Raw genomic sequence first — 24,516 nt, forward strand, 5'->3', positions numbered from 1 at the left:
GCAGAGACAGCAATACAGACTAATAGGCACTAGGGGGCGCGATGGAGTTCCGGACCGAGGGACAGCAATACAGGCTAACGGCCACAAGGGGGCGCAATTGCCTTAGGTGCGCAGAGACAGCAATACAGGATAATGGCCACAAGGGGGCGCAATTGCCTTAGGTGCTCAGAGTCAGCAATACAGGATAATGGCCACAAGGGGGCGCAATTGCCTTAGGTGCTCAGAGACAGCAATACAGGATAATGGCCACAAGGGGGCGCAATTGCCTTAGGTGCTCAGAGACAGCAATACAGGATAATGGCCACAAGGGGGCGCAATTGCCTTAGGTGCTCAGAGACAGCAATACAGGATAATGGGCACAAGGGGGCGCGTTGGCGTTGGGGACTGAGCGACAGCAATACAGGCTAATGGCCACAAGGGGGCGCAATTGTCTTAGGTGCTCAGAGACAGCAATACAGGATAATGGCCACAAGAGGGCGCAATTGCCTTAGGTGCTCAGAGACAGCAATACAGGATAATGGCCACAAGGGGGCGCAATTGCCTTAGGTGCTCAGAGACAGCAATACAGACTAACGGGTAGGGGGGGGCGAAATGGTGCTGGGGGCTCAGTGATAGCAATCCAGACTAATAGGCACTAGGGGGCGGATTGGCGTTGCGGGCTGAGGGACAGCAATACAGTCTAAAGGGCACAAGGGGGCGGAATTGTCTTAGTGGCTCAGAGACAGCAATACAGACTAATAGGCACTAGGGGGCGCAATCGTGTTGCGCGCCGAGAAAGACCAATACAGCCTCATGGGCACAAGAGGGCGCAATGGTGTTGGGGGCTCAGAGACAGCAATCCAGGCTGCCCGACACTCACTAAGGGGTGTAGAATAGTGATAGAAATGTAGCCGTGTTAGTCTGGGGTAGCTGAAGCAAAACGCAGGACAATGTAGCACTTTAAAGACTAACAAGATGGTTTATTAGATGATGAGCTTTCGCGGGCCAGACCCACTTCCTCAGAGGTCTGGCCCACGAAAGCTCATCACCTCATAAACCATCTTGATAGTCTTTAAAGTGCTACATTGTCCTGCATTTTGCTAAGGGGTGTAGAGAGGTGAAAATGGGTTAAGAGGTGTCTATATAGCTAGCACTAAGGGAACGAGCGGCAGGAGTGTGAAATGGAGGCGGAACGGTCCGTGGCTCTGAAACACTCTGACATTTGAGGGCCAAGGCTGTGGCCGTTGGCGAGGGAGTTTGTGGAAGAGAAGCCCGGTGGCATGCCATGCCATGTCCTGGCACTAGGGCTCAATGGCAGGCCTTGCACCGGTAGTTTTCTGCTGTATTTAATGCCGCCTGGCCGTGTGTGACCAAGGGCGGAATTTTGGGCGGGTAGGGGAGGCAGCAGCCGTGCGCTCCGGGAGGCGGCTTGCTCTTCATCCCGTACCCGCACGCTACGGGAGCGAGGGGAACGTAAGCAAGGAACGCAAGTGCTATCCCCTCGCTCCCTTAGCGTCTGGGCACGGGAGGAAAAGCAACCTGCGTCCGTCCCGCCGCCCGCCCGAAATTCCACCCTTGGCTAAATCCCTTAGCTAAATGACCATAAAAAAACCCAGGGACAAACGGCTTTCAGTGACACCGATGTAACTGCTCCAAATCAGAGGAGCTAGTTCAGATTCACACCAGTGTCTGAGGACAAAAAGTCAAGTTGAAAGGACTCCTGCGCTTTGATACGCGAGAACTGGCTCTTCCCTGCAGAGGAAGGCGTGGCTAGGGCACGAGACCTTCACGTGACCGAGAGAGGCGCGAGCAAAGGAGCCAATCAAAGAGAGGCGTCTGAAAGCAGCCAATCAGAGCCTCGCCGGGACATATAAAAGGAGCTGCAGCAGAGGTGAGCGCTATTTGCCGGTGTGGACTCCGAAGGTGAGGCTGGCGTCTGTGATGAGACTTGAGCGCTGCCGTTTTCGTTCCGCTGCTTCGTGAGTATTCCCCTCCCGTTGGGCCTGGAGTCTCCCCTTCGGCTGGGACCCTGCCCTGCATCCCTCACCCGCTCGGCCTAAAAACCCGTGCGCCTGGGGCCTGACTCTGCCTTGGGTGCCGTCCCACATGGGGGCGGCCGGGCCCGCGGCGTCCGGCCGCTTTTCCCCGGGGGCTGCGGGGCGGCCGGGCCCGCGGCGTCGGGCCGCCTTTCCCCGGGGGCTGCGGGGCGGCCGGGCCCGCGGCGTCGGGCCGCCTTTCCCCGGGGGCTGCGGGGCGGCCGGGCCCGCGGCGTCCGGCCGCCTTTCCCCGGGGGCTGCGGGGCGGCCGGGCCCGCGGCGTCGGGCCGCCTTTCCCCGGGGGCTGCGGGGCGGCCGGGCCCGCGGCGTCGGGCCGCCTTTCCCCGGGGGCTGCGGGGCGGCCGGGCCCGCGGCGTCGGGCCGCCTTTCCCCGGGGGCTGCGGGGCGGCCGGGCCCGCGGCGTCGGGCCGCCTTTCCCCGGGGGCTGCGGGGCGGCCGGGCCCGCGGCGTCGGGCCGCCTTTCCCCGGGGGCTGCGGGGCGGCCGGGCCCGCGGCGTCGGGCCGCCTTTCCCCGGGGGCTGCGGGGCGGCCGGGCCCGCGGCGTCGGGCCGCCTTTCCCCGGGGGCTGCGGGGCGGCCGGGCCCGCGGCGTCGGGCCGCCTTTCCCCGGGGGCTGCGGGGCGGCCGGGCCCGCGGCGTCGGGCCGCCTTTCCCCGGGGGCTGCGGGGCGGCCGGGCCCGCGGCGTCGGGCCGCCTTTCCCCGGGGGCTGCGGGGCGGCCGGGCCCGCGGCGTCGGGCCGCCTTTCCCCGGGGGCTGCGGGGCGGCCGGGCCCGCGGCGTCGGGCCGCCTTTCCCCGGGGGCTGCGGGGCGGCCGGGCCCGCGGCGTCGGGCCGCCTTTCCCCGGGGGCTGCGGGGCGGCCGGGCCCGCGGCGTCGGGCCGCCTTTCCCCGGGGGCTGCGGGGCGGCCGGGCCCGCGGCGTCGGGCCGCCTTTCCCCGGGGGCTGCGGGGCGGCCGGGCCCGCGGCGTCGGGCCGCCTTTCCCCGGGGGCTGCGGGGCGGCCGGGCCCGCGGCGTCGGGCCGCCTTTCCCCGGGGGCTGCGGGGCGGCCGGGCCCGCGGCGTCGGGCCGCCTTTCCCCGGGGGCTGCGGGGCGGCCGGGCCCGCGGCGTCGGGCCGCCTTTCCCCGGGGGCTGCGGGGCGGCCGGGCCCGCGGCGTCGGGCCGCCTTTCCCCGGGGGCTGCGGGGCGGCCGGGCCCGCGGCGTCGGGCCGCCTTTCCCCGGGGGCTGCGGGGCGGCCGGGCCCGCGGCGTCGGGCCGCCTTTCCCCGGGGGCTGCGGGGCGGCCGGGCCCGCGGCGTCGGGCCGCCTTTCCCCGGGGGCTGCGGGGCGGCCGGGCCCGCGGCGTCGGGCCGCTTTTCCCCGGGGGCTGCGGGGCGGCCGGGCCCGCGGCGTCGGGCCGCCTTTCCCCGGGGGCTGCGGGGCGGCCGGGCCCGCGGCGTCCGGCCGCTTTTCCCCGGGGGCTGCGGGGCGGCCGGGCCCGCGGCGTCGGGCCGCTTTTCCCCGGGGGCTGCGGGGCGGCCGGGCCCGCGGCGTCGGGCCGCCTTTCCCCGGGGGCTGCGGGGCGGCCGGGCCCGCGGCGTCGGGCCGCTTTTCCCCGGGGGCTGCGGGGCGGCCGGGCCCGCGGCGTCGGGCCGCCTTTCCCCGGGGGCTGCGGGGCGGCCGGGCCCGCGGCGTCCGGCCGCTTTTCCCCGGGGGCTGCGGGGCGGCCCTGCCCGCGGCGTCGGGCCGCTTTTCCCCGGGGGCTGCGGGGCGGCCGGGCCCGCGGCGTCGGGCCGCCTTTCCCCGGGGGCTGCGGGGCCTCCTGAGCGCAAGGGTCGGAGGTGAGGGCGGATCCTATGTACGTTGCTCTTCACGGTACTGCTCTCTCTCTCTCTCTCCCCTCAGGGTGCTAGGTCCGGCGCTCATTGACTGGCGGGAGTGGAGCGGGGACTTTGCAACTGTACTACATTACAGCTAGGAAGCTCTGGACTTTAGTTTAAGGGGTGGTTGCTGTGCTTAGGGGGCACTAGGAGCAGCAACGTGCACTACGGGAGACTTCCCCTCTTTCGCTCTGTGCTGACTATTAACCAGGGTGGCCACCTCTTTTTTCCTCCTTCCTGCCCCACAATATCACTCTCTGCCTCTGTCTAGTGTGTGTTAGGCAACCTAACATTTTCTCCTTGACTCTCTGCTTGCTGACCTGTGCCTGGTATATTAGAAGTGTATGTCTCTCCTCATCCTCTCGCCTTTATCTCTATGCCTCATCTGTTGTATTCAGGAGACTTTGTTCAGTTTAGCTGCCGCTTCCTGCCTATGGAAGCTCTCCTGTCCCTTTGTGCAATCTACCTGCTCCTCCTTCTCCCTTCCGCTCTTGGCTCTCTTCCACCCTAGTGCCCTGTGAAAACTATAACAGCTCTTTTTCCCCCCTTTCACCTCTGCTGGCTTCGTTTCCCCATTAAAGTGCCCCTTTGTCTTCAGTCATTTGCCCCTACTGCCCATTGTGTAGCAAAGCCTTCCATTTCTCCATCTGGTGCCCCTAAAGCCTGTTCCTCGGGATAGCCACCCTTCCTCCCACTCCTGCCTCGGGGGGCGTCCATGAGGCGCATTACCGTCCTTTTCTCCACTTTCCTTTCAGCTGTACTTAGTCCTGGTGTTGAGGTAGTTTGAGCCCCTGTCTCCTCTCAGTTTTTAATGGCCCTTGTGGGCTATAGTTGCCTCTGCTCCCCTTTCACTGTCTGCTGTCCTTCCTGCCCTTTTTGCAAGAGAGCTGCCCCTTTCTTGCCCCCCGTAGCGGCTATGAAATAAGGGCGTCCTTTTCCCGCTTGTTCTTCATTATTGAGCCTATCCTCCCTCGGTCCCCTTTCATCCTCTGCGTGCCCTGGTGGGCGTTAAAATGTGGGTTTTGCCTCCTTCTCGCCTCCTCAGTCCGCTGCCCCTACAGCCCGTTGACTCTGAGGAGGGGACAGGGCAGCTTTACTGCATAACGACGCCCCCTATGGCGTGGAGAGGGTAAACGGGGGTGAGGGGCGGGTCTCTGCACAGTGGACACTAGGAGCGGTAATGTAGTAGGAGGGCTCTTTGCCCTCTTGAACTCTCTGCTGCCCCTAGCGTCCATTAGCTTGTAAAGGGGGGGGAAACGGGACAATGGGCCTCACCCCCTGTGCTGTCCCCTAGTGGCCGTTGGGAGGTATAACATGTCTTCCTTCCCTCTTTTGCCCTGAGTGAGGGTTGGTTATGGAGGCTAGGCCGCCCCTGTTTTCTGCCCTGAGTTGTGCCTCTTAGCCTTTCGATCTGCCTTTCCCGCCTTTTGACCCTCTTGCCCCTTTCCTCGACCTTTCCCTGTTGTCCTAGTGCCCGTTGTACTTGAACTGCCTTCTTTTTCCCCTTCTCCCTCTCTGCTCCCCATTGTGCGTGTTACGGCCACCCTCCTCAATTTGCTCCCTCTATTGCTGTTGTGTGGTATACAAGTGCTTTTGCTCGGAGCTGACTATTAACCGGGGTGGCCTACTCTTTTTTCCTCCTCCCCGCCCCGCTATTTCACACTCTGCCTCTGCCTAGTGCGTGTTAGGCAACCTAACCTTTTCTCCTTGACTGTCTGCTCTCCTGTGCCTCTTACGTTAGAAATGTGTCTCTCTCCTCCTCCCCCCCTTTACCTCTATGCCTCATCTGTTGTATCCAGGAGACCTTGTTCAGTTTAGCTGCTGCTTCCTCCCTATAGAAGCTCTCCTTCCCCTTTGTGTGCTTTGTGCAATCTACCTGCTCCTCCTTCTCCCTTCCGCTCTTGGCTCTCTTCCACCCTAGTGCCCTGTGTAAACAATAACAGCTCTCTTCCCCCCTTTCACCTCTGCTGTGTTCGTTTCCCCATTAGCTTTATAAGTGCCCCTTTGTCTTCAGTCATTTGCCCCTACTGCCCATTGTGTAGTAAAGCCTTCCATTTTGCCATCTGGTGCCCCTAAAGCCTGTTCCTCAGGATAGCCACCCTTCCTTCCACTCCTGCCTCGGGGGCGTCCATGAGGCGCATAACCGTCCTTTTCTCCACTTTGCTTTCAGCTGTACTTAGTCGTGGTGTTGAGGTAGTTTGAGCCCCTGTCTCCTCTCAGTTTTTAATGGCCCTTGTGGGCTATAGTTGCCTCTGCTCCCCTTTCACTGTCTGCTGTCCTTCCTGCCCTTTTTGCAAGAGAGCTGCCCCTTTCTTGCCCCCGGTAGCGGCTATGAAATAAGGGCGTCCTTTTCCCGCTTGTTCTTCATTATTGAGCCTATCCTCCCTCGGTCCCCTTTCATCCTCTGCGTGCCCTGGTGGGCGTTAAAATGTGGGTTTTGCCTCCTTCTCGCCTCCTCAGTCCGCTGCCCCTACAGCCCGTTGACTCTGAGGAGGGGACAGGGCAGCTTTACTGCATAAGGACGCCCCCTATGGCGTGGAGAGGGTAAACGGGGGTGAGGGGCGGGTCCCTGCACAGTGACACTAGAAGGGGTAATGTAGTAAGGAGGGCTCTTTGCCCTCTTGAGCACTCTGCTGCCCCTAGCGTCCATTAGGTTGTAAAAGGAGGGCGTGGGGGGAAGGAACAATGGCCCTCAGCCCCTGTGCTGCCCCCTAGTGGCCGTTGGGAGGTAGAACATGTCTTCCCTCCCTCTTTTGCCATTTGTGAGGGTTGGTTATGGAGGCTAGGCGCCCCTGTTTTCTGCCCTGAGTTGTGCCTCTTAGCCTTTCGATCTGCCTTTCCCGCCTTTTGGCCCTCTTCTCCCTTTCCTCCTCCTCTCCCTGTTGTCCTAGTGCCCGTTGTACTTGGACTGCTTTCGTTCCCCTTCTCTCCTCCCCATTGTGCGTTACCTCCCCCTTCCTCAGTCTACCTGTAGTGTTGTTTTGTGGTATAGAAGTATCTACGCTCTGTGCTGGCTATTAACCGGGGTGGCCGCCTTTCCCTCTCTCCCACCATTTCACACTCCATCTGCCTACTGCATGTTAGGTAATCTAGGCCTCCTCTCCTGTGCTTCAAAAGTTACGTGTGTCTTCTTCTCCTCCTCCTCCCCCCCCCCCCCCCTTCTATGCCTCCTCTGTTGTGTTCAGGAGACTTGGTTTAGTTCAGCCACCACTTTATTCCTGCTTTGAATTCTCTGCTGCCTCTCGTATTGCTTAGACTGTATAAGCGGTCCACCTCCGTCTCCTGCTGCTTCCCCCCAGTGGCCAATGTGAAGAATAGCCTTCTGGGGCTCTGCTCCCCATTGTGTCGGTTATGCAGGATAGGCACGCTTGTTCCTTCCCCTTCTTTTCTGCCCTCAGTGGTGCTCTTTAAGCTTTTTCTACCATCTTAGCCCAAGTGCTTATTGCGCAGTGTAGCTGACGCTTTTAATTTTACCGCTTGTGCCTAGTGTAATTGTGCTTAGTGTCCCCTTACCCATATACCTTATAGCAGTGGTCTCCAACCTTTCTACACCCGAGATCGCTTTTTAAATCTCCAAACAGGCGAAGATCTACCAGCCTGCCCCTTCCTTGAAGCCCCGCCCTCTCTATTCCCCTCCTGTCCATCACTTGCTATCCCCAGCCCTTACTTACAGACTCTGATAAACAGTTTATTTTTAAATTATGCGATGTTTAAAATTAAAATCATGTGTTTATAGTTATGAAATAAATGTTTTTTATTCATGCTATTTAAATCTAAAATGAAGCATTTATAATTATACATTTTGTGGGGACAGAGTTCTGCGGCGGGGGGCAGGGAAGAGGACAGGGTTCTGCAGCAGGGGACAGAGTGCCAGTGGGGAAAGGTTTCTGCAGCTGGGGACAGGGTGTCAGTGGGGACAGGAATAGAGACAGATTTCTGTAGCTGGGAACAGGGGAGTGGGAACAGAATTCTGTGGCTGGGGAGCGGGGTGCCAGTGGAGGCAGAGAGTCCCCTGCTTCTGCCTCCTCTCAGGATTCCACCCCAGAGGGAAAGCAGCGTGTGCCTGCCCCGGGGCTGAACTCCTCTCTTCTCTCCCCCCCCCCCCGCCCGCCCGTGCAGGGAAACCCAGTGCGTGCCTGCCCCGGGGTTGACTCACCCCTCCTGTGTGGTGCAGGGAGCCAATGCTCCCTCCCGCAGTACACCCGGCAGAGCAGCTAGCGCTACTTCGGGAATCGCTGGAAGTGGTGCTAAGCTGCAGGACTTCTGTCCATCCCCGGGAAGCCTACACTACCTCCATTTTCACTTTAGGTAGGTAGTGGGGCTTCTCGGGGGTGGGAGGGAAATGAGGGCGGGGCGGACAGGATGCCTCGCTATCGACTGGTCGTGGCCTCACGATTGACCAGTCGATCACGATCGACCTGTTGGTGACCACAGCCTTATAGTGATCTTGTCTGTTTTAAGCTAGTTTTTTTCCTTCATCAGACTTCCTCTAATTGGTCAACATGATGCCTGATGATGGAATTGGCACACAAGCGCTGTGGATGAGAACAAAAGAATTACGGTAAGGCTTCCCTTTCCCTAGTGTTACCATTCCTTCCATGTGTGCTCTTTAGCAGGTATAAATGCCCCTTGAACATGAAAGCATCTGCTACCTATAGCTTCTGTGGCTGACAATATACGCACCCTTTCCTCTCCTTTGATTCTCTTACCCTATTTTCCATTGTGGAATATAACGGCTTCTTTCCCATTATGTGTTTTTGTTGGTCCTCACGCTCTTCCTCAGTGTAGCTGCCGCTTATTTGATTGACGGTCCTCTGCTGTTTGCTCCCCTTAGGAAGAATAAAGATCCCTTACCCACTTTTCTCTTGAAACCTCCTAGTCCCCATTACTTGTACTCAGATTTGCTACCCTTTCCCTCCTTTTCTCTCCCTGGTGTGTTCCGTATTCAATGTTAGGCAGATGATCCTTTCCCTCTCACTCCTCAATGGAGCCAATACCCCCTTCTCACCTTCTATACTTTGATCTGAGCTAGGGAGCATACCTTCCATTTAGATTCCCGCTATGACCTTTTAGGCCATTGAACTCACCCATAAATCCCTCCTGGGTCCTCGCCTGTCGGGCGCTTGCTTGCCTGTTTGGCTCGTCGCGGCTGTCTGTATTGCCCCCTTCTTCAGCATGGCCGCCCCAAATTCCCCTGGGACCTTCTGCCTCCTGCAGTGGGTTTTACGCGGTAGAGCTGCCCTTTTTCCCCTCCTCAGAGTCAACGGGCAGTAGGGGCTGCGGACTGGGAGGGGGGGGGGGAAAGGGCAGCTCTACTGCACGAGACCCAGTGTGGGATAGAGAAGGCGAAAGGGGAGTTTAGGGGCCAGGTGTGCTGCACGACGGGGCAATAGAGGTGGCGGCGGCGGCGGCGGCAGTGTCCCATATTGCCTGACGGCCACTAGGCGCAGCAGTCTAGCGAGGGAGCCGCTTGGCGCCCCCTCGTCCCTTTTCTGGTCCCAGTCCCCTTTTGGGCTTCCCCACACCCCTGTCCTCTGCTGCTCCGAGTGCCGGTTACGCCGTACAAGCTCCCCTTTGCCCGCTTCCCGTCTCGGCTCCAAGCTGGTGTTCCTTGGGCGGGGCCCGGGCCTCCTCTTGGCTGCCCTGCATCCATGCTCCTCCTAAGGGGTTGCTGTACGGTGTCGGTGCCCTTCCCTCTCCTGAGTCTCCTTAATGCTTCCTCCTTTCATACGGTAGAGCTGCCCCTTAGATACTCTCTCCCTCTTCAGCACTGCTGCCTCGTTTTCCCCTGTGTGCATTATAGCTGCCCTAGTGGGCCTTGGCCTCTAGTGCCCCTTGTACAGGTGTGGGCCGTTTGGTCGCCCTCTGCTGCCCCTCTCCTGCTCTCCTCTCGCTATGGCCCTTTAGGCCCTGGACCTCACCCGTCCCTCCTCGAGCCTCGGCTCTCGCTAGCGTCTTGTGAGGCCGAGGAAGTGTCCTCCGCTGAGCCCTGGTGACCGTTCTGCAATTTAGCCTCCCCCCTCTTTGTCCTATTGCGCGCCTCCCTCCCCGGGCCGGTGCCCGTGATGCGGGTCGGACGCTTGCTTGCCCGTTTGGCTCGTCCCGGCTGTCTGTATTGCCCTTTCTTCAGCATGGCCTCCCCTAATTCCCCTGGGACCTTCTGCCTCCTGCAGTGGGTTTTACGCAGTAGAGCTGCCCTTTTTCCCCCCCTCAGTGTCAACGGGCAGTAGGGGCCGCGGACTGGGAGGGGGGGGGGAAAGGGCAGCTCTACTGCACGAGACCCAGTGTGGGATAGAGAAGGCGAAAGGGGAGTTTAGGGGCCAGGTGTGCTGCCTGACGGGGCAATAGAGGCGGCGGCAGTGTCCCATATTGCCTGACGGCCACTAGGCGCAGCAGTCTAGAGAGGGAGCCGCTTGGCGCCCCTTCGTCCCTTTTCTTGTCCCAGTCCCCTTTTGGGCTTCCCCACGCCCCTGTCCTCTGCTGCTCCGAGTGCCCGTTACGCCGTACAGGCTCCCCTTTGCCCGCTTCCCGTCTCGGCTCCAAGCTGGTGTTCCTTGGGCGGGGCCCGGGCCTCCTCTTGGCTGCCCTGCATCCATGCTCCTCCTAAGGGGTTGCTGTACGGTGTCGGTGCCCTTCCCTCTCCTGAGTCTCCTTAATGCTTCCTCCTTTCATACGGTAGAGCTGCCCCTTAGACGCTCTCTCCCTCTTCAGCACTGCTGCCTCGTTTTCCCCTGTGTGCATTATAGCTGCCCGAGTGGGCCTTGGTCTCTAGTGCCCCTTGTACAGGTGTGGGCCGTTTGGTCGCCGTCTGCTGCCCCTCTCCTGCTCTCCTCCCGCTATGGCCCTTTAGGCCGCTGACCTCACTCGTCCATCCCTCCTGGGTCCTCGCCTGTCCCCCCGCTGTTTGGGAGGCGATCCACCGGGCCTCTCTGGCCCTTCCCCCCGCCCACTCCTGCTGCGCCCTAGTGGCCATTCTAAGGTATAGCGCTCCCCCTTCTCCTAGTCAAGGTGCCTTTTGGTAACTGGGTTTGGTTCTTTAAAGGATTTGAAACTACAGACAGAGGAATACTCTTTTTAGGGTCAAACAAAGACTTTTTTATTTTTTCTATTTAAATCAATTTACTATTCTTGATTTTTTTTTTAAGACAATATAATATACAAAGAAAAAGTAAAAAAAAATAGTACAGTTAAAAAAAGCAAGAAATAAAAACTTCTCTTCCAGAGATACCCTCCTGATTTACTTTTAAACAATTTATGGAGTTAACAAATATATAATATTTATGTTAAGAAAGATAGAAGCATTGCTTAGGTTCAGGAGATATTCTTTTGTTTATGTTTTTTCTGTCTTTGTGTTTTTCGTTGGAACTCACCACTGGTGTTCGTTCTTTTTTGGAGTTTATTTGTTCCCCTTTCGGAGCTTATGTACGGCAGCGAGATTCAGCGCCGGGGAGGGAGCTTTGGTTGATCAGACTTAGGATTTTGGATTCGCAACCCGTCCACTCTTGGTCTGTTTCAGCTAACTTTATATATCTTGTTTGGGTATTTTGGTGGTACTCCTCCACTCGCTTGACAATTGCTGACATTAGATTTTTGTTGTCTTATTCTGGTTTTACAAAAACTTTCGTCTGCTCCTTTTGGGGTAATTAGCACTTTTGTTGCATACCTCTGTCTGAGTTATTTACTTCTTTAAAAGCGGCGGGGTTATTGTTGGTCATCTAATCAAATTTTGTTTTCATTTTTATCTCCTGTATCTCAGAATGCTGACTTGCTTTGACACTTACAATTAAACTAGTGCTCATTTGACATATTCTGGGTAGGCTTTAACACATCCTTTTGAGTCAAATGAGACACTTTAATTACAATAACTTTATTTCCCTCTGTGCTTGTGGATTTGCTATTTGCTCGTTTTCTATTTGTTTTATTTTCATAAATGTTATAGTTTGTTTTTGGGAAAATTTTTTACACATATAGAATATTCTTATTACAATTATTAATATTATTATTGTACAAATAATCTAAAACTCTTTTTTTGATATCAACATGGATAAAAAGTTTTAAACACTTGCTTTTTGTCGTCTTGTACTTTTTATACTTAATTGTTTTATCTAAATTATGTAATACGTTTACTATTGTTATGGGTGATTCGTTTACGTGTTTTACAGTTTGATTCTTGATTGCTAGCTTAATACATTTTCTAACTTTTAACAAAATGTTCTAATTTCGTTTCTTTACGTCTAGATTTATAACTTCTATTTTTTGTAAGTTTAGTTTTTGTATTGTGAAATGCTCTACTGGTAATATTACTTGGGTGTCTTGGAAAGTTTGTTTTGTTATGGCTTTCATTTCTTTTGTTAAAAATCGGATCTACGACACTATATTTTGTTCAGTAGTCTTATTGCTTTTTTTAGTGCAGTTGTAACTCATTTGTGTTAAGTTTTATAGTTTGTTTACATTACGAAAAGGTACGGTGACATTCATTTTAACTGGTATAACATAACATTTATTATGCATTATTTTTTTGCTTAACAATTGCTAAATTGAGTCACTACAGTGACAAACAATTAAATGGGTTTGGTTAGAGCTTATGTATTCTTTACATTTATTTGGTAACTAATTAATTTTACTCGTTAATGTGGACACAACTTTTTGTCTATTAAACAATGCTGGTTTACACATCTTGAACTTTTCTGAACTATTACATTAATGCTTAGGTGTAGAAACTATTCTTTTTGTTTATACTTCACTTGTTTCTTTATATCTTTCTTGTTGGTATAATTATTGCTTCTTATCTTATATTAATTCTATGGGATGTTATTTCATGACTGATTTGTGCTGTATCTGGTATTTTGACGAATGGTGCTTTTTTACTTATCCCTCTCTCATCTTTCTTAATTTTTTGCAATAATTTTTTTCTAAAACTACTACTACTACTACTACTGTACAAACTTATGCAATTTAGATTATTTAAATACATAGATATATTTTTACTTTATTCTTGTTTTATCGGCATTTGTATTAGATATGTTTACAGCTGTATTTACTTAATGTAATAATTTTGCCGTTTCAGCTTTTTCATGGTGACTATTATTTTTCTACTTAATGAATTAATTGCTAACAAATCTGGTTTTACATCCTCCTCCCATTGCTTTAATAATTTTTTTGGTTGCTTATATATCTTCTTTTCTTTTTTCGTGACTTTCATGTTGTGCAATTTATACTATGTTCTATTCTTTCTTTCTTTTTTATATGCTGGTTGCAATCTTATTATTACTCTTCCTGTTTTTGTTGGTTGTAAATTTGAGGGGGGTATTACAACTGTTAATGTTGGAAGGGTTGCATTACTATCTGATGTAGCTAAGGCTGTGGTTCCAGATAGTGGAATTGTTACAAATGTGGTTTGGATCTATGGGTTGTGTGTTTCTGTTGGGTTGCTAATATTAAGCTATACGCCATATAATGGTGTTATGCTAAAGCTAAATAAACTTTGGTTTGGGGCTTGTATGCTTATCATTGTATGGGGGGGAGAGGGGGGAGTGTGCGCTTTCATATGATTTGTTTACTTAATTGTTCATGTTAGCTTTAATACTATACAAGCGGGACATATTCTAACTGGTATCATTTTGTTGAATTATAACTAGAGTTTGATTTACAGGCAGTCCCCGGGTTACGTACAAGATGGGGACTGTAGGTTTGTTCTTAAGTTGAATTTGTATGTAAGTCGGAACTGGTACATACTGTAGGGGAAACTCTAGCCAAACATTTCTCCAGAGCTCAGTTTTATTCTCCCACACCTCACTTCCCTCAGTCCTTTATTCTCAAGCTGAGGTGTCTGCTGAGAAAAGCCGCTCCGCGTCTCCCTGGTCCGCTGGGGGGAAGCAGCGAGTGCGGGGTTGCCTCACCCCGTTTGTAAGTAGGGATCCGATGTAAGTCGGATCCATGTAACCCGGGGACTGCCTGTACTTCTTCTTTCCTAGTGGGGGTGGTATAGTTTATTTTACACACTTGCCACTGGGCTGGTTTGTTAGCTAATTTAGTTTGGGTGGTGGTGGTGTTTTTGACTTGGGTCTAGTTTTGTTGTAATGGATCATACTTACTATTTAAGCTGGTCTATCTTGCACTGTTAACGTGATTTTTAGTGATGATGAACAACTTGTAATATATAATCTTGTGGAACTGTTAATTTCATTCTTTACTACTTAGCTAATTATGGTGTGCTAATCTTTTTCTTGTTTTTGTTGTGATTACATAGGTGAATGGTAACTTTTTTGGTCTTTCTAATGCTACTCTTTTCTCTTTATTTTTCGTTGGCTATACAATCTATATTTTTTCTCTTTGCTTTATAGGAGGGCTTTTTTTAGTTTGGTTGCTGCTTGGGTTTTATATCTGGCTGTCGGCTTGTATGTTCATTTACATTTAATAAAACTGTATCTAATACTAGGTGTTAACCTTTAAAGGTGCTATTTTTAGTTGCTGTTTTAAGGTATCAGTTTTCTTTTCTGCTACTTTGTTGGATTGAGGATGGTATGGGAAATTTAAATGCTATGTTATGCCTTTTTCTATGGACTATTGTTCTAATTTTTTACTTCTAAATGGTGGGCTTCTATCTGATTGTATTATTTGTGGGCGTCTTTAAGCTGCTATTATTTTTTCTAAGGCTTTTAGTATGTGTTTTGCTTTTGGTTTTTTAAAAAGGAATTACTATAGTACTCTGATTTCTTAACTCTACCACAACTACTCGCTTTGGGTATTGTTTAGCACTCGGTAATGGTCTTATTATAAATCTGTTTGCTAATGGTTTCCTGGTTTATGATATTCTGGGTTATATGCTTTATTAGGCATATTTTAGCTGATTTATACGTTTAGTATTGTGACAAATTTTACAGGCTTTTATGTATTTTTTCATGTTCTTTTATTTTAATTCTTGATTCTCTTCCTGTATATATTGCTTTATCTATTCTCTTTCTTTTTGTGTCTTCAAAGTGGCTTGTGTATTCATGTAAGTATTTTATGAATGGATTTACTTCTTCTTTTTCTTTGTTTTTTTCTACTAACACTTTAAATTCTTGCAATTCTTTATCTAGTTGTTTGTGGTTAGTGTTGTATCTTTCTTTATGGCTAGGGATATGTTTTACTGATGTACCACTTACGTGATTTCTGATGATGGTCTATATTTCTCTCCACCCTGCATGTGTTTCAATGTCTGTGTTCTTTTTTAACAGTCTTTTTATACCATACATACTATCTATGCTTAATTTTTATGGTGACTTTCTTGTGTATGTTGTAATCTTATTCTAACTTTTTCTACTTCTGCTTCTTTTCTTTTAACACAATAAAGAACTTGTTTTCACATTTGGTACAGTAATATCTTGCTTTTGTTTTTCCCCCTTTCATGCTTTTATCTGTTAATATCTAGGGTGTTTCTGTTATTCTTGGTGTAGCTTTTGGGGCTTTAGGGCATTACATTTTTTCTTAGTTTAACATTTGACTAACTAGCTCGCTATAATACAGTTTTTCTTAAGTATTTGTCTGGCTTTCAAAGTTTGGTGGTATTATTTTTATGGTAAGCTATGCTAAAGCTGACACTTTTGGAGTGTGTAAAGTAAGACTTACACTTGTCATTAAAAAAGTACTTATCTTTTATTTTATTAAACTTATAATAGTTTTCTATATTCACTATAATGTTTTGGGGGTTTGTTAAATTGCAAAATCAATTTATCTACTTTTTCTTGTTTTTCTCTTTGTGTTACCCACTCTTCATTCTAGTTAATTTGTAATTCTCTTGGGGGTTTCTTAGGGTCTTACTTTTTTAATAGAGTGGGGTGTTACAAATTTTGGTTTAATTCTATTAAGGCTGCTTGGGCTTTTTCATTGTAGATAATTAAATCTTTCTTTCTTTCTTTTTAATAATTTCAATAAGGGTTTTATTTTATGTCTTAACTGTTGAATACTTGCTTCATTATAATTTACTATGCTTAAAACTTCTTGTAGCTGTTTGTGGGTTTTCGGAGGGTTATTTAACTACTTACTTACACCATTGGGGTAAGTTGTACTTATTGTTTTATTTTCTATCACTTGAATTCTTAGAAGGGAGTATTTACTTTGGGCTATAGTTACTTTTCTTTCGTTTATTTGCTATCTTTGAGTGGTTAAGTGTTCTATAGCTTCTTGTGTCTTGTCTCTTCTTAAAAGGTCATCTACATAGTATATTATTCGGGGATCTTGTTCTTAACTTTGTTGACTAAGGGTATACTTTATGGCATCTGTTGCTAATGTGCTGGTGAATTTTTATAACCTTGGGGGTAATGCGTTCCACCTATAGTATTTTCTTCTAATTGAAAAATTTAAGGTTCTTTTTTATAGGTATACTATAAAACATATCGTTTAAATCTATTAGTGCTCTTTATTTTAATTCTTCTTTTTCTTTTAAATATTGTTCTATAGTTGGTTTGTTTTAGGGGGGGTGGTGGTAAAGGCAACTGGTTGTATTGCTTCATTTATTTTTCTATAATCTCTTTTCTCTTTTTTTTTCTTTTTTTTTTTTTGGTATTCTTTATGCTGGACTTTTATATTGGGTGTGTAATACTTGTTTAATTTATTAGTAACTCTTTTAATGACTGATTAATGGGTTCTTTTCTTTCTGCTTTTGTTGGTATACTATTCACCTTTTGTGACATGGAATTTTTCATTGGATATTTGTATTGATAATACTGTTTTTAAATTCTGTCGTATTGTTGGATTCTGTATTATTATATTTATGCTTAGTATATTCTTTTCTTTTAGTACTACTGTGGTTTTTGTTACATTCTGTTTTTGTTTTACTTTTATTACTTCTGGTTGATACATTTTATCTTCATTTAGTCTTGACGTTCATATTTTACGTTTTCTTTTTTAATGTGGTACTTTTGCTTCATTTATTATGGTTATTTGGGCTTTTGTATCTAATAACTATTTAAATTGTTCATAATTCTTGGTGTTCTAATTTAATACTTCAGCACTTATATAAATTCTATTATCTTTTTTTCTTGGATTGTTTCGGGGCTTCTGCTACTCGTTTTTTGATTTAGAGAATTTTTGTCTATTCCTGCTATCTTTTTTTTTTTCTATTGCTGCTTGTTTCTGTTCTTGGGGCGTTATCTTTTTAAAATCTGGTTTACTGTATCTATTTCTTAACAGAAAACTAAATATGGCTTTTTCTTCTGTGTTTGGGTCTTTCCCCTTCTTCGGGGTTTGGAAATTTTCGCACGTTTTACGCGTGTCTCTCGGGGGATCGTATGTTGGTGCTGAGGTATGTTTGCGTACTACTTTTAAATCATTTATAGTTTCTAATATTCCCCAAACACTAGTCTTTGTTAGGGCTGTTGGCTACAATTTTAGGCTTTGGTTTCTTTCGTTCTCTTCTACTCTTTGCTATACTGTTTGTGGTGTTACTTTGTCTTCTTGTTATCAGACCTGGATCTTGTATATATTTAAATTGGTGAGGATCAGCTCTCTGTGCTGCTGTTAACTGTTTTTGGCTTTTTTCAACTAGTGCTAAAGTACACGGACCCCTTTAGTTGGATCTCATTTGTCGGCAGTTAAATATTTTCTTTTCTTTTTTTTAGCATATTTTATAAGGTCTTCTAGTACTTGTTAGTTGTTTGACTTGGCAATTTTAATATTTCTGGGCTACTTCTATTTCGGTACGGATCTGTCGCGTATCGGCTGTTCTTTCTAATATGTTTTGCAGTTTTTTCTAATTTGTTTCTTTAGATGGGGTTTTTTGTGTTACGTCTGGTAATAGTATTTTGCAATCTTTTAACTTTTATTTTGCTAGATCATTATTAGCTATTAAACATCTTAACTTTGAACATGTTACATGTAGGGTTATAGGTATGATTTTTTTTTCCCCTATTGCTAGAAGTGCTCTTATTTTGAGCATGTTTTTCTTCCCTTTCATCTTTATTACGATAGAACTAGTGGTTGAGAGGTTTTATACCTTCTGTTTTGTTTAACTTATCAAAAGGGCATCTTCTGCTCTTGTCAAATCCTGTTCGTGACGCCATTTTGGTAACTGGGTTTGGTTCTTTAAAGGATTTGAAACTACAGACAGAGGAATACTTTTTTTTTTTTTTTAGGGTCAAACAGATTTTTTCTATTTACTTTATAATTAATTTTCTATTGAAATCAATTTACTATTTTTGATTTTTTAAGACCATATAATATACAAAGAAAGTAGAAAAATAATACAGTTAAAAAAAAAAAAAAAACCCCAAGAAATACTAACTTCTCTTACAGATATACACTCCTGATTTACTTTTAAACAATTTATGGAGTTAACAAATATATAATCTTTATGTTAAGAAAGATAGAAGCTTTGCTTAGATTCAGGAGATATTCTTTTCTTTGTTTTTTCTTTCCTTAGATTTTTTGTTGCAACTTACGACTGGTGTTCGTTCTTTTTTTAGAGTTTATTTGTTCCCCTTTCGGAGCTTATGTACGGCAGCGAGATTCAGCGCCAAAGAGGGAGCTTTAGTTGATTAAATTTAGTTTTTTAGATTCGCAACCCGTCCACTCTTAGTCTGTTTCAGCTAACTTGTTTTAGTATTTTTAGTACTCCTCCACTCGCTTGACAATTGCTGACATTAGATTTTTGTTGTCTTATTCTGTTTTTACAAAAACTTTCGTCTGCTCCTTTTGAGGTAATTAGCACATTTGTTGCATACTGCTGTCTGAGTTACTTACTCGTTTAAAAGCGGCGGGGTTATTGTTGGTCATCTAATCAAATTTTGTTTTCATTTTTATCTCCTGTATCTCACAATGCTGCCTCTCTTTGACAGTTACAATTAAACTAGTGCTCATTTGACATATTCCAAGTAAGCTTCAACACATCCTTTTCACAGTAGGCAAAAGAGACGGCCCTTTTCTCTTTGACACGCTTCTTCTGTCTGCAGTGCCCGCGAGCTCCTAGAGCTGCCCTGTCCCTGCTTTTCAGCGTCTGTGTCCACCAGGGCAGCATAGCACGCACTCCTTTTAGTCCTTTTCTGCCCCGGGTGCCCTTTCGCACTCTCTCCTTCCGCTCTGGCCCCAAGTGCCCAGCATATAGGTGGGCCTCTTTGCCCCCTTAGCCGCATAAACACCTCCTCTCCTCCCGCTATGGCCTTTTAGGCCCTGGACCTCACCCGTCCCTCCTTGAGCCTCGGCTCTCCCTAGCGTCTTGTGAGGCCGAGGAAGTGTCCTCTGCTGAGCCCTGGTGACCATTCCGCAGTTTGGCCTCCCCTTTTTCCTATTGCGCGCCCCCCCCCCCCCCCCCCCCCCGGGGCCGGTACCCGTGATGCGGGTCGGGCGCTTGCTTGCCCGCTCGGCTCGTCCCGGCTGTCTGTATTGCCCCCTTCTTCAGCGTGGCCGCCCCTAATTCCCCTGGGACCTTCTGCCTCCTGCAGTGGGCTTTACGCGGTAGAGCTGCCCTTTTTCCCCTCCTCAGAGTCAACGGGCAGTAGGGGCCGCGGACTGGGGGGGGGGGGGGGGGGAAGGGCAGCTCTACTGCACGAGACCCAGTGTGGGATAGAGAAGGCGAAAGGGGAGTTTAGGGGCCAGGTGTGCTGCATGACGGGGCAATAGAGGCGGCGGCGGCGGCAGTGTCCGTGTTGCCTGACGGCCACTAGGGAGCCGCTTGGCGCCCTCTAGTCCCTTTTCTGGACCCAGTCCCCTTTTGGCTTCCCCATGCCCCTGTCCTCTGCTGCTCCGAGTGCCCGTTACGCCGTACAGGCTCCCCTTTGCCCGCTTCCCTTCTCGGCTCCAAGCTGCTGTTCCTTGGGCGTGGCCCGGGCCTCCTCTTGGCTGCCCTGCATCCATGCTCCTCCTAAGGGGTGCTGTACGGTGTCGGTGCCCTTCCCTCTCCTGAGTCTCCTTAATGCTTCCTCCTTTCATACGGTAGGGCTGCCCCTTAGACACTCTCTCCCTCTTCAGTACTGCTGCCTGGCTTTCCCCTCAGGCCCTGTGTGCATTATAGCTGCCCGCGTGGGCCTTGCCTGTCGCCTTGGCCCCTAGTGCCCGTTGTACAGGTGTGGCCGTTGGGTTGCCCTCTGCTGCCCCTTAGGCTGGGCAGCGGCCCCTTTCCTGCTCTCCTCCCGCTATGGCCCTTTAGACCGTTGACCTCACCCGTCCATCCCTCCTGGCTCCTCGCCTGTCCCCGCTGTTTGGGAGGCGAACCACCGGGCCTCGCTGGCCCTTCCCCCCCACTCGCTTCTGCCGCGCCCTAGTGGCCATTCTAAGGTATAGCGCCCCCCTTCTCCAGTGTCCCCTTTCCCCCAGTTGCCACCAGGGCAGGATAGCACGCACTCCTTTTAGTACTTTTCTTACCTAGGTGCCCGTTCCCTCTCTCCTTCCACTCTGGCCCCTAGTGCCCGGCATAGAGGTCTGCTTAGTAGGCAGCAGGGTAGCACCATCATGCCATTTTTGAAGGGTTTTTTTTTTTTTGGTCTCTCGTGCTCTTTTCCCCTGTACTTTTCTTCCTTCCTTTTCTCCCTACTCTAATGGGTCATGATAGTGTGTCAGGTGCCCTTCCTTCTCCTCAGTCTCCTAAGGGTTAAGTTCTTAGCACATGTTTTCAGCCCAGTGCCCCATTACTAGATTTTAAAGGGAGCAGCCAGATAACTGCTGCGTCCACAGGGGGTTGTGTACGTAGGAGCCGATGTGAGGTGTGAAATGAAAGCTTATGTTCTAATGATTCTGTGTGTGTGGTTCATGTACTTTTATGATGTCTATATGTTGAATTATGGATATGGACTTTGTGCTGATACTGGCCTGAAGTGCCTTTTTATAGGGACGGATGTCCAGTCAATGACTCTGGTAATTAGCAATGGCTCTCAAGGTGCCCAATACACACTTGCAGAATGTGTCTGGGACCGTCAAGCCAGCCAATATCATAGCTTGTGACATGAGACTAAGGGATAGGTCACTTGGCCATGTCACCTGCTCCAGCTTGGAAGATACCAGGGGAGAATATAAAACGCCATGAGGTGGACTGCATCTTGCCTTCAAATCTGCTACTGATTCCAGATGCAGCCTTGCCAGGAACAGCGAGACTGGAAGACTTGTTGGCCCATCCTGACATAGGATGTAAACCAGAGACTTTTAAGATAGCAGTTTGTGACATGTCTGCCTGGAGCCTGCATTGAGAATTTGGTGATTCAATGCATGTAATGTATTCTCCTTAACAACCTTACTCTCGTGCTTTTCTTTCTTTTATTAATAAACCTTTAGGTTTTAGATTCTGAAGGATTGGCTCAGCGTGATCTTGTGGGTAAGATCCGAAGTATAAACTGACCGGGGATTTGTGGATGGTTCTTTGGGACTGGAAAGACCTGTTTGGGGTAGGTGAGATTTGGTTCTATCACCCCCTCACCTGTGTGCAGACTTGGGGCTGATTGTGGCGCACGGAGAGTTGGGGTGTCAGAGGGGTTTTGCTCTTGAGGTTTCCTGCTGTGGTTGGATTGGCAGCTGAAGTGCTCTGCGTGACTGGTATATGACCTGTTTGCAAATAGTCTCCAGTCTGGGGCTGTAATGAGCCGCCCTGGGTTTTGAGCAATTCGCCCTCAGTGGATGCCCTCAGCAGTGCCCAGACCCGGCCTGGTCCATCACGCCCATTGAGTATTTTAGGAACCGCTTTATCCTCTGCAGTCTAGTCCCAAATGTGACCGTTTGCATTCCGTAATAGGTCTTAAGTAATGTTGCCATTGGCTTTTGCTTGTTGCCTGAGGAGGAGAAAAAGGCCGTATGTTCCTTCAGAATACCCAGTGTAACACGTGAAAGCAAGGCCAGTTTTTTAAGTCTGTCTTCATATAGGTACTGTTGTATAGATTTTCTGCCTTGTTGTTTGTCTGCACTCTTTCTAGTTTGTGATCGTCTTCAATGAAACGTAGTTCCAGAAACTGGATGCCATATTGAAATGGACGCCTGATTGCTGAGGACTGGAATAGAAGAATTATGGTAAGTCTCCCACTATTCACTGCGTACGTCTTCTGCCATTAGTGCTTTTTAGGAGATATAGCTGCCCCCTTCTGCTACTCCCGGTTCCCCGATAAAAGATATAACCTCCTCTTTTCCCTATTGATTGTAATGTGTCCTAATGCCAACAGGAGCTGGAGCTGTCCCCCTACTCCTTGTGCCCGTTTTTGAATATGGCCTCTCCCTCTCTCTTTTCATTGTGGGATCCTTCCTCTTCAGTAGGAAGCCTTGCCATCTAACATTTCGCTGTTGGTTCTGTTTCCACATACACACACACACACACACACACACACACAGCTGTTCTGGACTTAGCATCTTGACTCACAAAGGTACTTAGACACAAACTCAGGAGTTGAAGTGTGAATCTGAATTCAGGTGTCTAAATTCCAGTTTTACTCTGCCACTGAACCTTATAGGCACCTAAGTTGACTTGGCGCCTGAGCTTTCAGAGTAGATGTTCCCCGCAAGCCTATCTTTCTGATTCCTCACAGATGATAGATCACCTCTCTAGCACTCCAGATGCCTATTGCCCATCAAAACCCCAATGGAAAACAGGAGTTCACCTGCCAATTGCACATGTGGGGGCCCATCTGAAAAGTTGGTTCCTAGGCCGTTTTGCATTCATAATCTGGGCAGCGAAGACTGTATCACCATGGGCTTTACAAGCCAGGGGTCAGTGCTCTCCCCAAACTGAGAGTTTAAGGTTCAGTTCTCCCCTTTGCCTGGTTCTCAGGCTAGTGTCATTCTGAGGCGGTGTCTACACTAAAATTAAGTTCAATGGCTGTGGACATACCCAGTCACTGTGTCGGTGCAGTACATCCTCACTAGCAGTGCTAGCATTGATGCAGAGCGCAGTGCACCGTGTGACAAAGGACATTTGTCCCAGGTTTTGTCACCGTGCCTGTGACCTGCACAGCACAGGCAGATACATGACCCTGGTCGCCCTGGCAACCACAATCCAAGGGCCCTCACCAGCCTTGTTAATGTTAGTGAGTGTGATATGTTCTTACTGTTTTCCTTTAATCCTAGATAATGGGCCCAGGACCCAAGGATCATCACGCCAGCTTGAGGCGGCATCGTCCTCCTGTATACGCATCATAACTTTTTTAGACAAAAGTTGCCATTGAATTGTCTGGCTTTTTTTGTTTGGTTTACTTAGCTTGTTAGGAATAACTACCTGTATTACTGATAAGAAGTTTAATTGGCGATGGGCGGAGTTGCTGTGTAACCTTCATAGTAGATTGGCTTATGTGCTCATTTGGTCTTGCTGCTAGAACCTATGGAATTGCTTGCCCTCCGTCCGCCGCGCCCCTCCTCCCCGATATAATGTATTGTAATGTTTTGCTTAACCAGTGTGTTCCAGCTTAACCCCTGGTTCTCGCTCGACCAGTGCTGTGTGTAATAAATCCTCCGACTTGTTTTCACCACATCCAGAGTGTTGAGACCTTATTCCTAACAAGTAGCTACATCTACTTGAGCTGTGCCGGAAAGGTGCCCTCGAGCCCAGATCCCACACTCCTGCAACGGTCCCTATTTCCAGACTCTGCAGCCCCATCCCGCTCCTGCACCCTTCTTCCTGCCCATAACCCTGCACCACCACACTCTAGCACCCTCTCACGCCCAGACCCCACACCTTCCCCCCCCCCCTCCCAGCCTGCTCCTGAACCCTCTCTCCTGCCCGCATTCTATGTTCCTGGCTCGCGCCCCCTCCCCCCCGCCAGACCTTGCTCTAGCAGCACACGGAGCCCCCCTCATTTTTGATCCCATCTTAGACACTAGCAGGGCCCCACAACTTCCACTAGCCCCAGCCTAAGGCAGACTTTTGAAAAACATGGTCAAAAAGTATTGCTTGTTTGCCATTGATATCGGGGTGGGAGTAAACTGCATCATGAGAGGTCTAAGGCAGGTTCCAATAACCCCTGTGACAATGTGCAAGTCTCATAAGGTTTTGCAAGTCTTTCCTACAATTGCTTGCAGCTAGGGTGTGTGGCTGGCTGGGGGGGGGGGGGGGGGGGGGGGAGAAGAAGTCATGTTCCCACCAAGATTTTTCCATCCCTGAGCAGAGTGAGTTTTGTCTTGTGTGCCAATATTGAGGTCACATGTGCTTGTTCAGACCTGTGCCACCCTCCTCATTAATGTATATCTTAGTATATATTTTAAATTGTTATATAAGCAGGAATACTCCAACAAGGGATAGTTAAAAATGGGGGGGGGGGGGGGAGAGGGGGCTAAAGTTGTTGAGCAAGAAAAAGGACACCAAGAGTTAAATTAAAAAAAAAAATATTAAAAAAGTATGGCCCCTTTAAGAAATGCTTTTGAGGCTTTTTGGCCCTAACAGGTTGCTTGTCTTCCTGTGCTGGGACAGGACAGCTCCCCTGTGGAACCAGGTAAGCCCCTGGGGTTTTTGTCTCCTGGCCAGAAAATACCAGACACTTTAGGTATTTTAAAATACCTAAGTCCGGTGTTGTCTGATTTTTTGCCAGACGGGTGAAAATACCAGGTGGTCAGGTTCAATACCAGACACCTGGCAACCCTACACCATTTCGCCAACACCACCCCCATCTGAGCCCTGCCGCCATCCTGACCTTGCTCCTCTGCCCAGCAGCTTCCTGCTATGGGCTCCTGTGTGGGATACACT

At 49.4% G+C, this 24,516-nt stretch overlaps 1 long non-coding RNA gene across 1 annotated transcript; it reads left to right on the forward strand.

Moving 5' to 3' along the window:
• Positions 1-1,890: 1,890 nt before the first annotated feature.
• On the forward strand, positions 1,891-23,307 carry LOC149524704 (uncharacterized). The gene is made up of 5 exons (XR_016349202.1): positions 1,891-1,958; positions 8,376-8,454; positions 21,135-21,244; positions 21,767-21,860; positions 22,908-23,307. It is a non-coding gene; the product is annotated as an uncharacterized LOC149524704 (long non-coding RNA).
• Positions 23,308-24,516: the final 1,209 nt, after the last annotated feature.

This window comes from Pelodiscus sinensis, chromosome 3, assembly GCF_052426305.1.
Source record: "Pelodiscus sinensis isolate ZL-2025 chromosome 3, ASM5242630v1, whole genome shotgun sequence".
Taxonomy (NCBI): Eukaryota; Metazoa; Chordata; order Testudines; family Trionychidae; genus Pelodiscus; species Pelodiscus sinensis.